Raw genomic sequence first — 15,018 nt, 5'->3', positions numbered from 1 at the left:
GTACTTTATCTCTGATTGAGAATGCGAAGGGTGCATTATTCATTACTGGGAGTGAGAAGGGTAATGTATCTCTGATTGAGAGTGAGGGTGCATTATTCCTTACTAGGAGTGAAAAGGGTACTTTATTTCTGATTGAGATTGGAAAAGGTGCCATATTCCTTACTGGCAGTAAGAAGGGTACTTTATCTCTGATTGAGATTGGAAAGGGTGCCATATTCATTACTGGCAGTGAGACGGGTCCTCTATCTCTGATTGAGATTGGAAAGGGTGCCATATCCCTTACTGGTGGTGAGAAGGGTACTGTTTCTCTGATTGAGAGTGAGAAGGGTGCCATATTCCTTACTCGGAGTGAGAATGGTACTGTATCTCCGATTAAGATTGAAAAATGTGCCATATTTCTTACTGGCTGTGAGAAGGGTACTCTATCTCTGAATGCGATTGAAAAGGGTGCCATATTGCTTACTGGGAGTGAGAAGGGTACTCTAACTCTGATTGAGCTTGGAAAGGGTGCCATATTTTTTACTGGGAGTGAGAAGGGTACTGTATCTCTGATTGAGAATGAGAAGGGTGCATTATTCCTTACTGGGAGTGAGAAGGGTACTGTATCTCTGATTGAGAGTGAGAAGGGTGCATTATTCCTTACTGGGAGCGAAAAGGGTACTGTATCTCCGATTGAGATTGAAAAATGTGCCATATTTCTTACTGGCAGTGAGAAGGGTACTGTATCTGTGAATGCGATTGAAAAGGGTGCCATATTCCTTACTGGGAGTGAGAAGGGTACTGTATCTCTGAATGCGATGAGAAGGGTGCATTATTCCTTACTGGGAGTGAGAAGGGTACTGTATCTCTGATTGAGAGTGAGAGTGCATTATTCCTTACTGGGAATGAGAAGGGTGTTCTATTTCTGATTGAGATTGGAAAAGGTGCCATATTCCTTCCTGGTAGTAAGAAGGGTACTTTATCTCTGATTGAGATTGGAAAGGGTGCAATATCCCTTACTGGGGGTGAGAAGGGTACTGTTTCTCTGATTGAGAGTGAGAAGGATGCCATATTCCTTACTGGGAGTGAGAATGGTACTGTATCTCCGATTAAGATTGAACAATGTGCCATATTTCATACTGGCAGTGAGAAGGGTACTCTATCTCTGAATGCGATTGAAAAGGGTGCCATATTCCTTACTGGGGGTGAGAAGGATACTCTATCTCTGATTGAGCTTGGAAAGGTGTCATATCTATTACTGGGAGTGAGAAGGGTACTGTATCTCTGATTGAGAATGAGAAGGGTGCATTCTTCCTTACTGGGAGTGAGAAGGGTACTGTATCTCTGATTGAGAGTGAGAGTGCATTATTCCTTACTGGGAGTGAGAAGGGTACTCTATTTCTGATTGAGATTGGAAAAGATGCCATATTCCTTACTGGCAGTGAGAAGGGTACTCTATCTCTGAATGAGATTGAAAAGGGTGCCATATTCCTTACTGGGAGTGAGAAGGGTACTCTATCTCTGATTGAGCTTGGAAAGGGTGCCATATTCCTTACAGGGAGTGAGAAGGGTACTGTATCTCGGATTGAGAGCGAGAAGGGTGAATTATTCCTTACTGGGAGTGAGAAGGGCACTGTATCTCTGATTGAGAGTGAGAAAGGTCCTATATTCTTTACTGGGAGTGAGAAGGGCACTGTATCGCTGATTGAGAGTGAGAGTGCATTATTCCTTACTGGGAGTGAGAAGGGTATTCTATTTGTGATTGAGATTGGAAAAGGTGCCATATTCCTTACTGGCAGTAAGATGGGTAGTTTATCTCTGATTTAGATTGGAAAGGGTGCCATATTCCTTACTGGCAGTGAGACGGGTCCTCTATCTCTGATTGAGATTGGAAAGGGTGCCATATTCCTTACTCGGAGTGAGAATGGTACTGTATCTCCGAATGAGATTGAAAAATGTGCCATATTTCCTACTGGCAGTGAGAAGGGTACTGTATTTCTGAATGCTATTGAAAAGGGTGCCATATTCCTTACTGGGAGTGAGAAGGATACTGAGAGTGTGAATGATACTGTATGTTTGATTGAGCATGGGAAGGGTGCCATATTCCTTACTGGGAGTGAGATGGATACTGTATCTCTGATTGAGATTGAAAAGGGTGCCATATTCCATACTGGCAGTGCGAAGGGTAGTCTCTCTCTAATTGAGATTGGAAAGGGTGCCATATCCCTTACTGGGAGTGGGAAGTGTATGGTTTCTCTGATTGAGAGTGAGAAGGGTCCTATATTCTTTACTGAGAGTGAGAACGGTACTGTATCTCTGATTGAGAGTGAGAAGGGTGCCATATTCCTTACTGGAAGTGAGAAGGATACTGAGAGTGTGAATGGTACTGTATGTTTGATTGAGCATGGCAAGGGTGCCATATTCCTTACTGGAAGTGAAAAGGTTTCTGTATCTCTGATTGAGATTGAAAAAAGTGCCATATTCCTTAGTGGCAGTAAGAAGGGTACTTTATCTCTGATTTAGAATGGAAAGGGTGCCATATACCTTACTGGCAGTGAGACGGGTCCTCTATCTCTGAATGCGATTGAAAAGGGTGCCATATTCCTTACTGGAAGTGAGAAGGGTACTCTATCTCTGATTGAGCTTGGAAAGGCTGCCATATTTATTACTGGGAGTGAGAAGGGTACTGTATCTCTGATTGAGAATGAGAAGGATGCATTATTCCTTACTGGGAGTGAGAAGGGTACTGTATCTCTGATTGAGAGTGAGAAGGGTGCATTATTCCTTACTGGGAGTGAAAATGGTACTGTATCTCCAATTGAGATTGAAAAATGTGCCATATTTCTTACTGACAGTGAGAAGGGTACTGTATCTCTGAATGCGATTGAAAAGGGTGCCATATTCCTAACTGGGAGTGAGAAGGGTACTCTATCTCTGATTGAGCTTGGAAAGGGTGCCATATTCATTACTGGGAGTGAGAAGGGTACTGTATCTCTGATTGAGAATGAGAAGGGTGCATTATTCCTTACTGGGAGTGAGAAGGGTACTGTATCTCTGATTGAGAGTGCATTATTCCTTACTGGGAGTGAAAAGGCTGCTGTATCTCCGATTGAGATTGAAAAATGTGCCATATTTATTACTGGCAGTGAGAAGGGTACTGTATCTCTGAATGCGATTGAAAATTGTGCCATATTCCTTACTGGCAGTAGGAAGGGTACCCTATCTCTGATTGAGATTGGAAAGAGTGCCATATTCCTTACTGGCAGTGAGACGGTCCTCTTTCTCTGATTGAGATTGGAAAGGGTGCCATATCCCTTACTGGTGGTGAGAAGGGTACTGTTTCTCTGATTGAGAGTGAGAAGGGTGCATTATTCCTTACTGAGAGTGAAAAGGGTACTGTATCTCCGATTGAGATTGAAAAATGTGCCATATTTCTTACTGGCAGTGAGAGGGTACTGTATTTCTGAATGCGTTTGAAAAGGGTGCCATATTCCTTACTGGGAGTGAGAAGGGTACTCTATCTCTGATTGAGCTTGGAAAGGGTGCCATATTCATTACTGGGAGTGGGAAGGGTACTGTATCTCTGATTGAGAATGAGAAGGGTGCATTATTCATTACTGGGAGTGAGAAGGGTAATGTATCTCTGATTGAGAGTGAGGGTGCATTATTCCTTACTAGAAGTGAGAAGGGTACTCTATTTCTGATTGAGATTTAAAAGGTGCCATATTCCTTACTGGCAGTAAGAAGGGTACTGTATCCCTGATTGAGAGTGAGAAGGGTGCCATATTCCTTATTGGCAGTGAGACGGGTCCTCTATCTCTGATTGAGAATGAGAAGGGTGCATTATTCCTTACTGGGAGTGAGAAGGGTACTGTATCTCTGATTGAGAGTGAGAAGGGTGCATTATTCCTTACTGGGAGTGAAAAGGGTACTGTATCTCCGATTGAGATTGAAAAATGTGCCATATTTCTTACTGGCAGTGAGAAGGGTACTGTATCTCTGAATGCGATTGAAAAGGGTGCCATATTCCTTACTGGGAGTGAGAAGGGTACTGTATCTCTGATTGAGAGTGAGAGTGCATTATTCCTTACTGGGAATGAGAAGGGTATTCTATTTCTGATTGAGATTGGAAAAGGTGCCATATTCCTTCCTGGTAGTAAGAAGGGTACTTTATCTCTGATTGAGATTCGAAAGGGTGCCATATTTCTTACTGGCAGTGAGACGGGTCCTCTATCTCTGATTGAGATTGGAAAGGATGCCATATCCCTTACTGGGGGTGAGAAGGGTACTGTTTCTCTGATTGAGAGTGAGAAGGGTGCCATATTCCTTACTCGGAGTGAGAATGGTACTGTATCTCCGATTAAGATTGAAAAATGTGCCATATTTCTTACTGGCTGTGAGAAGGGTACTCTATCTCTGAATGTGATTGAAAAGGGTGCCATATTCCTTACTGGGAGTGAGAAGGGTACTCTATCTCTGATTGAGCTTGGAAAGGGTGCCATATTTATTACTGGGAGTGAGAAGGGTACTGTATCTCTGATTGAGAATGAGAAGGGTTCATTATTCCTTACTGGGAGTGAGAAGGGTACTGTATCTCTGATTGAGAGTGAGAAGGGTGCCATATCCTTTACTGGGGGTGAGAAGGGTACTGTTTCTCTGATTGAGAGTGAGAAGGGTGCCATATTCCTTACTGGGAGTGAGAATGGTACTGTATCTCCGATTAAGATTGAAAAATATGCCATATTTCTTACTGGCTGTGAGAAGGGTACTCTATCTCTGAATGCGATTGAAAAGGCTGCCATATTCCTTACTGGGAGTGAGAAGGGTACTCTATCTCTGATTGAGCTTGGAAAGGGTGCCATATATTTTACTGGGAGTGAGAAGGGTACTGTATCTCTGATTGAGAATGAGAAGGGTGCATTATTCCTTACTGGGAGTGAGAAGGGTACTGTATCTCTGATTGAGAGTGAGAAGGGTGCATTATTCCTTACTGGGAGTGAAAAGGGTACTGTATCTCCGATTGGGATTGAAAAATGTGCCATATTTCTTACTGGCAGTGAGAAGGGTACTGTATCTCTGAATGCGATTGAAAAGGGTGCCATATTCCTTACTGGGAGTGAGAAGGGTACTCTATCTCTGATTGAGCTTGGAAAGGGTGCCATATTCATTACTGGGAGTGAGAAGGGTACTGTATCTCTGATTGAGATGAGAAGGGTGCCATATTCCTTACTGGCAGTAAGAAGGGTACCCTATCTCTGATTGAGATTGGAAAGAGTGCCATATTCCTTACTGGCAGTGAGACGGTCCTCTATCTCTGATTGAGATTGGAAAGGGTGCCATATCCCTTACTGGTGGGGAGAAGGGTACTGTTTCTCTGATTGAGAGTGAGAAGGGTGCATTATTCCTTACTGAGAGTGAAAAGGGTACTGTATCTCCGATTGAGATTGAAAAATGTGCCATATTTCTTACTGGAAGTGAGAAGGGTACTGTATCTCTGAATGCGATTGAAAATGGTGCCATATTCCTTACTGGCAGTAAGAAGGGTACCCTATCTCTGATTGAGATTGGAAAGAGTGCCATATTCCTTACTGGCAGTGAGACGGTCCTCTATCTCTGATTGAGATTGGAAAGGGTGCCATATCCCTTACTGGTGGTGAAAAGGGTACTGTATCTCCGATTGAGATTGAAAAATGTGCCATATTTCTTACTGGCAGTGAGAAGGGTACTGTATCTCTGAATGCGATGAGAAGGGTGCATTATTCCTTACTGGGAGTGAGAAGGGTACTGTATCTCTGATTGAGAGTGAGAGTGCATTATTCCTTACTGGGAATGAGAAGGGTATTCTATTTCTGATTGAGATTGGAAAAGGTGCCATATTCCTTCCTGGTAGTAAGAAGGGTACTTTATCTCTGATTGATATTGGAAATGGTGCCATATTCCTTACTGGCAGTGAGACGGGTCCTCTATCTCTGATTGAGATTGGAAAGGGTGCCATATTTATTACTGGGAGTGAGAAGGGTACTGTATCTTGATTGAGAATGAGAAGGGTGCATTATTCCTTACTGGGAGTGAGAAGGGTACTGTATCTCTGATTGAGAGTGAGAGTGCATTATTCCTTAATGGGAGTGAGAAGGGTACTCTATCTCTGAATGCGTTTGAAAAGCGTGCCATATTCCTTACTGGGAGTGAGAAGGGTACTCTATCTCTGATTGAGCTTGGAAAGGGTGCCATATTCATTACTGGGAGTGGGAAGGGTACTTTATCTCTGATTGAGAATGCGAAGGGTGCATTATTCATTACTGGGAGTGAGAAGGGTAATGTATCTCTGATTGAGAGTGAGGGTGCATTATTCCTTACTAGGAGTGAAAAGGGTACTTTATTTCTGATTGAGATTGGAAAAGGTGCCATATTCCTTACTGGCAGTAAGAAGGGTACTTTATCTCTGATTGAGATTGGAAAGGGTGCCATATTCATTACTGGCAGTGAGACGGGTCCTCTATCTCTGATTGAGATTGGAAAGGGTGCCATATCCCTTACTGGTGGTGAGAAGGGTACTGTTTCTCTGATTGAGAGTGAGAAGGGTGCCATATTCCTTACTCGGAGTGAGAATGGTACTGTATCTCCGATTAAGATTGAAAAATGTGCCATATTTCTTACTGGCTGTGAGAAGGGTACTCTATCTCTGAATGCGATTGAAAAGGGTGCCATATTGCTTACTGGGAGTGAGAAGGGTACTCTAACTCTGATTGAGCTTGGAAAGGGTGCCATATTTTTTACTGGGAGTGAGAAGGGTACTGTATCTCTGATTGAGAATGAGAAGGGTGCATTATTCCTTACTGGGAGTGAGAAGGGTACTGTATCTCTGATTGAGAGTGAGAAGGGTGCATTATTCCTTACTGGGAGCGAAAAGGGTACTGTATCTCCGATTGAGATTGAAAAATGTGCCATATTTCTTACTGGCAGTGAGAAGGGTACTGTATCTGTGAATGCGATTGAAAAGGGTGCCATATTCCTTACTGGGAGTGAGAAGGGTACTGTATCTCTGAATGCGATGAGAAGGGTGCATTATTCCTTACTGGGAGTGAGAAGGGTACTGTATCTCTGATTGAGAGTGAGAGTGCATTATTCCTTACTGGGAATGAGAAGGGTGTTCTATTTCTGATTGAGATTGGAAAAGGTGCCATATTCCTTCCTGGTAGTAAGAAGGGTACTTTATCTCTGATTGAGATTGGAAAGGGTGCAATATCCCTTACTGGGGGTGAGAAGGGTACTGTTTCTCTGATTGAGAGTGAGAAGGATGCCATATTCCTTACTGGGAGTGAGAATGGTACTGTATCTCCGATTAAGATTGAACAATGTGCCATATTTCATACTGGCAGTGAGAAGGGTACTCTATCTCTGAATGCGATTGAAAAGGGTGCCATATTCCTTACTGGGGGTGAGAAGGGTACTCTATCTCTGATTGAGCTTGGAAAGGTGTCATATCTATTACTGGGAGTGAGAAGGGTACTGTATCTCTGATTGAGAATGAGAAGGGTGCATTCTTCCTTACTGGGAGTGAGAAGGGTACTGTATCTCTGATTGAGAGTGAGAGTGCATTATTCCTTACTGGGAGTGAGAAGGGTACTCTATTTCTGATTGAGATTGGAAAAGGTGCCATATTCCTTACTGGCAGTGAGAAGGGTACTCTATCTCTGAATGAGATTGAAAAGGGTGCCATATTCCTTACTGGGAGTGAGAAGGGTACTCTATCTCTGATTGAGCTTGGAAAGGGTGCCATATTCCTTACAGGGAGTGAGAAGGGTACTGTATCTCGGATTGAGAGCGAGAAGGGTGAATTATTCCTTACTGGGAGTGAGAAGGGCACTGTATCTCTGATTGAGAGTGAGAAAGGTCCTATATTCTTTACTGGGAGTGAGAAGGGCACTGTATCGCTGATTGAGAGTGAGAGTGCATTATTCCTTACTGGGAGTGAGAAGGGTATTCTATTTGTGATTGAGATTGGAAAAGGGGCCATATTCCTTACTGGCAGTAAGATGGGTAGTTTATCTCTGATTTAGATTGGAAAGGGTGCCATATTCCTTACTGGCAGTGAGACGGGTCCTCTATCTCTGATTGAGATTGGAAAGGGTGCCATATTCCTTACTCGGAGTGAGAATGGTACTGTATCTCCGATTGAGATTGAAAAATGTGCCATATTTCCTACTGGCAGTGAGAAGGGTACTGTATTTCTGAATGCTATTGAAAAGGGTGCCATATTCCTTACTGGGAGTGAGAAGGATACTGAGAGTGTGAATGATACTGTATGTTTGATTGAGCATGGGAAGGGTGCCATATTCCTTACTGGGAGTGAGATGGATACTGTATCTCTGATTGAGATTGAAAAGGGTGCCATATTCCATACTGGCAGTGCGAAGGGTAGTCTCTCTCTAATTGAGATTGGAAAGGGTGCCATATCCCTTACTGGGAGTGGGAAGTGTATGGTTTCTCTGATTGAGAGTGAGAAGGGTCCTATATTCTTTACTGAGAGTGAGAACGGTACTGTATCTCTGATTGAGAGTGAGAAGGGTGCCATATTCCTTACTGGAAGTGAGAAGGATACTGAGAGTGTGAATGGTACTGTATGTTTGATTGAGCATGGCAAGGGTGCCATATTCCTTACTGGAAGTGAAAAGGTTTCTGTATCTCTGATTGAGATTGAAAAAAGTGCCATATTCCTTAGTGGCAGTAAGAAGGGTACTTTATCTCTGATTTAGAATGGAAAGGGTGCCATATACCTTACTGGCAGTGAGACGGGTCCTCTATCTCTGAATGCGATTGAAAAGGGTGCCATATTCCTTACTGGAAGTGAGAAGGGTACTCTATCTCTGATTGAGCTTGGAAAGGCTGCCATATTTATTACTGGGAGTGAGAAGGGTACTGTATCTCTGATTGAGAATGAGAAGGATGCATTATTCCTTACTGGGAGTGAGAAGGGTACTGTATCTCTGATTGAGAGTGAGAAGGGTGCATTATTCCTTACTGGGAGTGAAAATGGTACTGTATCTCCAATTGAGATTGAAAAATGTGCCATATTTCTTACTGACAGTGAGAAGGGTACTGTATCTCTGAATGCGATTGAAAAGGGTGCCATATTCCTAACTGGGAGTGAGAAGGGTACTCTATCTCTGATTGAGCTTGGAAAGGGTGCCATATTCATTACTGGGAGTGAGAAGGGTACTGTATCTCTGATTGAGAATGAGAAGGGTGCATTATTCCTTACTGGGAGTGAGAAGGGTACTGTATCTCTGATTGAGAGTGCATTATTCCTTACTGGGAGTGAAAAGGCTGCTGTATCTCCGATTGAGATTGAAAAATGTGCCATATTTATTACTGGCAGTGAGAAGGGTACTGTATCTCTGAATGCGATTGAAAATTGTGCCATATTCCTTACTGGCAGTAGGAAGGGTACCCTATCTCTGATTGAGATTGGAAAGAGTGCCATATTCCTTACTGGCAGTGAGACGGTCCTCTTTCTCTGATTGAGATTGGAAAGGGTGCCATATCCCTTACTGGTGGTGAGAAGGGTACTGTTTCTCTGATTGAGAGTGAGAAGGGTGCATTATTCCTTACTGAGAGTGAAAAGGGTACTGTATCTCCGATTGAGATTGAAAAATGTGCCATATTTCTTACTGGCAGTGAGAGGGTACTGTATTTCTGAATGCGTTTGAAAAGGGTGCCATATTCCTTACTGGGAGTGAGAAGGGTACTCTATCTCTGATTGAGCTTGGAAAGGGTGCCATATTCATTACTGGGAGTGGGAAGGGTACTGTATCTCTGATTGAGAATGAGAAGGGTGCATTATTCATTACTGGGAGTGAGAAGGGTAATGTATCTCTGATTGAGAGTGAGGGTGCATTATTCCTTACTAGAAGTGAGAAGGGTACTCTATTTCTGATTGAGATTTAAAAGGTGCCATATTCCTTACTGGCAGTAAGAAGGGTACTGTATCCCTGATTGAGAGTGAGAAGGGTGCCATATTCCTTATTGGCAGTGAGACGGGTCCTCTATCTCTGATTGAGAATGAGAAGGGTGCATTATTCCTTACTGGGAGTGAGAAGGGTACTGTATCTCTGATTGAGAGTGAGAAGGGTGCATTATTCCTTACTGGGAGTGAAAAGGGTACTGTATCTCCGATTGAGATTGAAAAATGTGCCATATTTCTTACTGGCAGTGAGAAGGGTACTGTATCTCTGAATGCGATTGAAAAGGGTGCCATATTCCTTACTGGGAGTGAGAAGGGTACTGTATCTCTGATTGAGAGTGAGAGTGCATTATTCCTTACTGGGAATGAGAAGGGTATTCTATTTCTGATTGAGATTGGAAAAGGTGCCATATTCCTTCCTGGTAGTAAGAAGGGTACTTTATCTCTGATTGAGATTCGAAAGGGTGCCATATTTCTTACTGGCAGTGAGACGGGTCCTCTATCTCTGATTGAGATTGGAAAGGATGCCATATCCCTTACTGGGGGTGAGAAGGGTACTGTTTCTCTGATTGAGAGTGAGAAGGGTGCCATATTCCTTACTCGGAGTGAGAATGGTACTGTATCTCCGATTAAGATTGAAAAATGTGCCATATTTCTTACTGGCTGTGAGAAGGGTACTCTATCTCTGAATGTGATTGAAAAGGGTGCCATATTCCTTACTGGGAGTGAGAAGGGTACTCTATCTCTGATTGAGCTTGGAAAGGGTGCCATATTTATTACTGGGAGTGAGAAGGGTACTGTATCTCTGATTGAGAATGAGAAGGGTTCATTATTCCTTACTGGGAGTGAGAAGGGTACTGTATCTCTGATTGAGAGTGAGAAGGGTGCCATATCCTTTACTGGGGGTGAGAAGGGTACTGTTTCTCTGATTGAGAGTGAGAAGGGTGCCATATTCCTTACTGGGAGTGAGAATGGTACTGTATCTCCGATTAAGATTGAAAAATATGCCATATTTCTTACTGGCTGTGAGAAGGGTACTCTATCTCTGAATGCGATTGAAAAGGCTGCCATATTCCTTACTGGGAGTGAGAAGGGTACTCTATCTCTGATTGAGCTTGGAAAGGGTGCCATATATTTTACTGGGAGTGAGAAGGGTACTGTATCTCTGATTGAGAATGAGAAGGGTGCATTATTCCTTACTGGGAGTGAGAAGGGTACTGTATCTCTGATTGAGAGTGAGAAGGGTGCATTATTCCTTACTGGGAGTGAAAAGGGTACTGTATCTCCGATTGGGATTGAAAAATGTGCCATATTTCTTACTGGCAGTGAGAAGGGTACTGTATCTCTGAATGCGATTGAAAAGGGTGCCATATTCCTTACTGGGAGTGAGAAGGGTACTCTATCTCTGATTGAGCTTGGAAAGGGTGCCATATTCATTACTGGGAGTGAGAAGGGTACTGTATCTCTGATTGAGATGAGAAGGGTGCATTATTCCTTACTGGGAGTGAGAAGGGTACTGTATCTCTGATTGAGAGTGAGAAGGGTGCCATATTCCTTACTGGCAGTGAGACGGGTCCTCTATCTCTGATTGAGATTGGAAAGGGTGCCATATTCCTTACTGGAGGTGAGAAGGGTACTGTTTCTCTGATTGAGAGTGAGAAGGGTGCCATATTCCTTATTGGGAGTGAGAATGGTACTGTATCTCCAATTAAGATTGAAAAATGTGCCATATTTCTTACTGGGAGTGAGAAGGATACTCTATCTCTGATTGAGCTTGGAAAGGGTGCCATATTCATTACTGGGAGTGAGAAGGGTACTGTATCTCTGATTGAGAATGAGAAGCGTGCATTATTCCTTACTGGGAGTGAGAAGGGTACTGTATCTCTGATTGAGAGTGCATTATTTCTTACTGGGAGTGAAAAGGGTGCTGTATCTCCGATTGAGATTGAAAAATGTGCCATATTTATTACTGGAAGTGAGAAGGGTACTGTATCTCTGAATGCGATTGAAAATTGTGCCATATTCCTTACTGGCAGTAAGAAGGGTACCCTATCTCTGATTGAGATTGGAAAGAGTGCCATATTCCTTACTGGCAGTGAGACGGTCCTCTATCTCTGATTGAGATTGGAAAGGGTGCCATATCCCTTACTGGTGGGGAGAAGGGTACTGTTTCTCTGATTGAGAGTGAGAAGGGTGCATTATTCCTTACTGAGAGTGAAAAGGGTACTGTATCTCCGATTGAGATTGAAAAATGTGCCATATTTCTTACTGGAAGTGAGAAGGGTACTGTATCTCTGAATGCGATTGAAAATGGTGCCATATTCCTTACTGGCAGTAAGAAGGGTACCCTATCTCTGATTGAGATTGGAAAGAGTGCCATATTCCTTACTGGCAGTGAGACGGTCCTCTATCTCTGATTGAGATTGGAAAGGGTGCCATATCCCTTACTGGTGGTGAAAAGGGTACTGTATCTCCGATTGAGATTGAAAAATGTGCCATATTTCTTACTGGCAGTGAGAAGGGTACTGTATCTCTGAATGCGATGAGAAGGGTGCATTATTCCTTACTGGGAGTGAGAAGGGTACTGTATCTCTGATTGAGAGTGAGAGTGCATTATTCCTTACTGGGAATGAGAAGGGTATTCTATTTCTGATTGAGATTGGAAAAGGTGCCATATTCCTTCCTGGTAGTAAGAAGGGTACTTTATCTCTGATTGATATTGGAAATGGTGCCATATTCCTTACTGGCAGTGAGACGGGTCCTCTATCTCTGATTGAGATTGGAAAGGGTGCCATATTTATTACTGGGAGTGAGAAGGGTACTGTATCTTGATTGAGAATGAGAAGGGTGCATTATTCCTTACTGGGAGTGAGAAGGGTACTGTATCTCTGATTGAGAGTGAGAGTGCATTATTCCTTAATGGGAGTGAGAAGGGTACTCTATCTCTGAATGCGTTTGAAAAGCGTGCCATATTCCTTACTGGGAGTGAGAAGGGTACTCTATCTCTGATTGAGCTTGGAAAGGGTGCCATATTCATTACTGGGAGTGGGAAGGGTACTTTATCTCTGATTGAGAATGCGAAGGGTGCATTATTCATTACTGGGAGTGAGAAGGGTAATGTATCTCTGATTGAGAGTGAGGGTGCATTATTCCTTACTAGGAGTGAAAAGGGTACTTTATTTCTGATTGAGATTGGAAAAGGTGCCATATTCCTTACTGGCAGTAAGAAGGGTACTTTATCTCTGATTGAGATTGGAAAGGGTGCCATATTCCTTACTGGCAGTGAGACGGGTCCTCTATCTCTGATTGAGATTGGAAAGGGTGCCATATCCCTTACTGGTGGTGAGAAGGGTACTGTTTCTCTGATTGAGAGTGAGAAGGGTGCCATATTCCTTACTCGGAGTGAGAATGGTACTGTATCTCCGATTAAGATTGAAAAATGTGCCATATTTCTTACTGGCTGTGAGAAGGGTACTCTATCTCTGAATGCGATTGAAAAGGGTGCCATATTGCTTACTGGGAGTGAGAAGGGTACTCTAACTCTGATTGAGCTTGGAAAGGGTGCCATATTTTTTACTGGGAGTGAGAAGGGTACTGTATCTCTGATTGAGAATGAGAAGGGTGCATTCTTCCTTACTGGGAGTGAGAAGGGTACTGTATCTCTGATTGAGAGTGAGAGTGCATTATTCCTTACTGGGAGTGAGAAGGGTACTCTATTTCTGATTGAGATTGGAAAAGGTGCCATATTCCTTACTGGCAGTGAGAAGGGTACTCTATCTCTGAATGAGATTGAAAAGGGTGCCATATTCCTTACTGGGAGTGAGAAGGGTACTCTATCTCTGATTGAGCTTGGAAAGGGTGCCATATTCCTTACAGGGAGTGAGAAGGGTACTGTATCTCGGATTGAGAGCGAGAAGGGTGAATTATTCCTTACTGGGAGTGAGAAGGGCACTGTATCTCTGATTGAGAGTGAGAAAGGTCCTATATTCTTTACTGGGAGTGAGAAGGGCACTGTATCGCTGATTGAGAGTGAGAGTGCATTATTCCTTACTGGGAGTGAGAAGGGTATTCTATTTGTGATTGAGATTGGAAAAGGTGCCATATTCCTTACTGGCAGTAAGATGGGTAGTTTATCTCTGATTTAGATTGGAAAGGGTGCCATATTCCTTACTGGCAGTGAGACGGGTCCTCTATCTCTGATTGAGATTGGAAAGGGTGCCATATTCCTTACTCGGAGTGAGAATGGTACTGTATCTCCGATTGAGATTGAAAAATGTGCCATATTTCCTACTGGCAGTGAGAAGTGTACTGTATTTCTGAATGCTATTGAAAAGGGTGCCATATTCCTTACTGGGAGTGAGAAGGATACTGAGAGTGTGAATGATACTGTATGTTTGATTGAGCATGGGAAGGGTGCCATATTCCTTACTGGGAGTGAGATGGATACTGTATCTCTGATTGAGATTGAAAAGGGTGCCATATTCCATACTGGCAGTGCGAAGGGTAGTCTCTCTCTAATTGAGATTGGAAAGGGTGCCATATCCCTTACTGGGAGTGGGAAGTGTATGGTTTCTCTGATTGAGAGTGAGAAGGGTCCTATATTCTTTACTGAGAGTGAGAACGGTACTGTATCTCTGATTGAGAGTGAGAAGGGTGCCATATTCCTTACTGGAAGTGAGAAGGATACTGAGAGTGTGAATGGTACTGTATGTTTGATTGAGCATGGCAAGGGTGCCATATTCCTTACTGGAAGTGAAAAGGTTTCTGTATCTCTGATTGAGATTGAAAAAAGTGCCATATTCCTTAGTGGCAGTAAGAAGGGTACTTTATCTCTGATTTAGAATGGAAAGGGTGCCATATACCTTACTGGCAGTGAGACGGGTCCTCTATCTCTGAATGCGATTGAAAAGGGTGCCATATTCCTTACTGGAAGTGGGAAGGGTACTCTATCTCTGATTGAGCTTGGAAAGGCTGCCATATTTATTACTGGGAGTGAGAAGGGTACTGTATCTCTGATTGAGAATGAGAAGGATGCATTATTCCTTACTGGGAGTGAGAAGGGTACTGTATCTCTG

Source organism: Ambystoma mexicanum, chromosome 11 (genome assembly GCF_040938575.1).
Source record: "Ambystoma mexicanum isolate Mex_15411 chromosome 11, UKY_AmexF1_1, whole genome shotgun sequence".
Classification (NCBI taxonomy): Eukaryota; Metazoa; Chordata; class Amphibia; order Caudata; family Ambystomatidae; genus Ambystoma; species Ambystoma mexicanum.
This window is presented reverse-complemented; position numbering follows the sequence as displayed.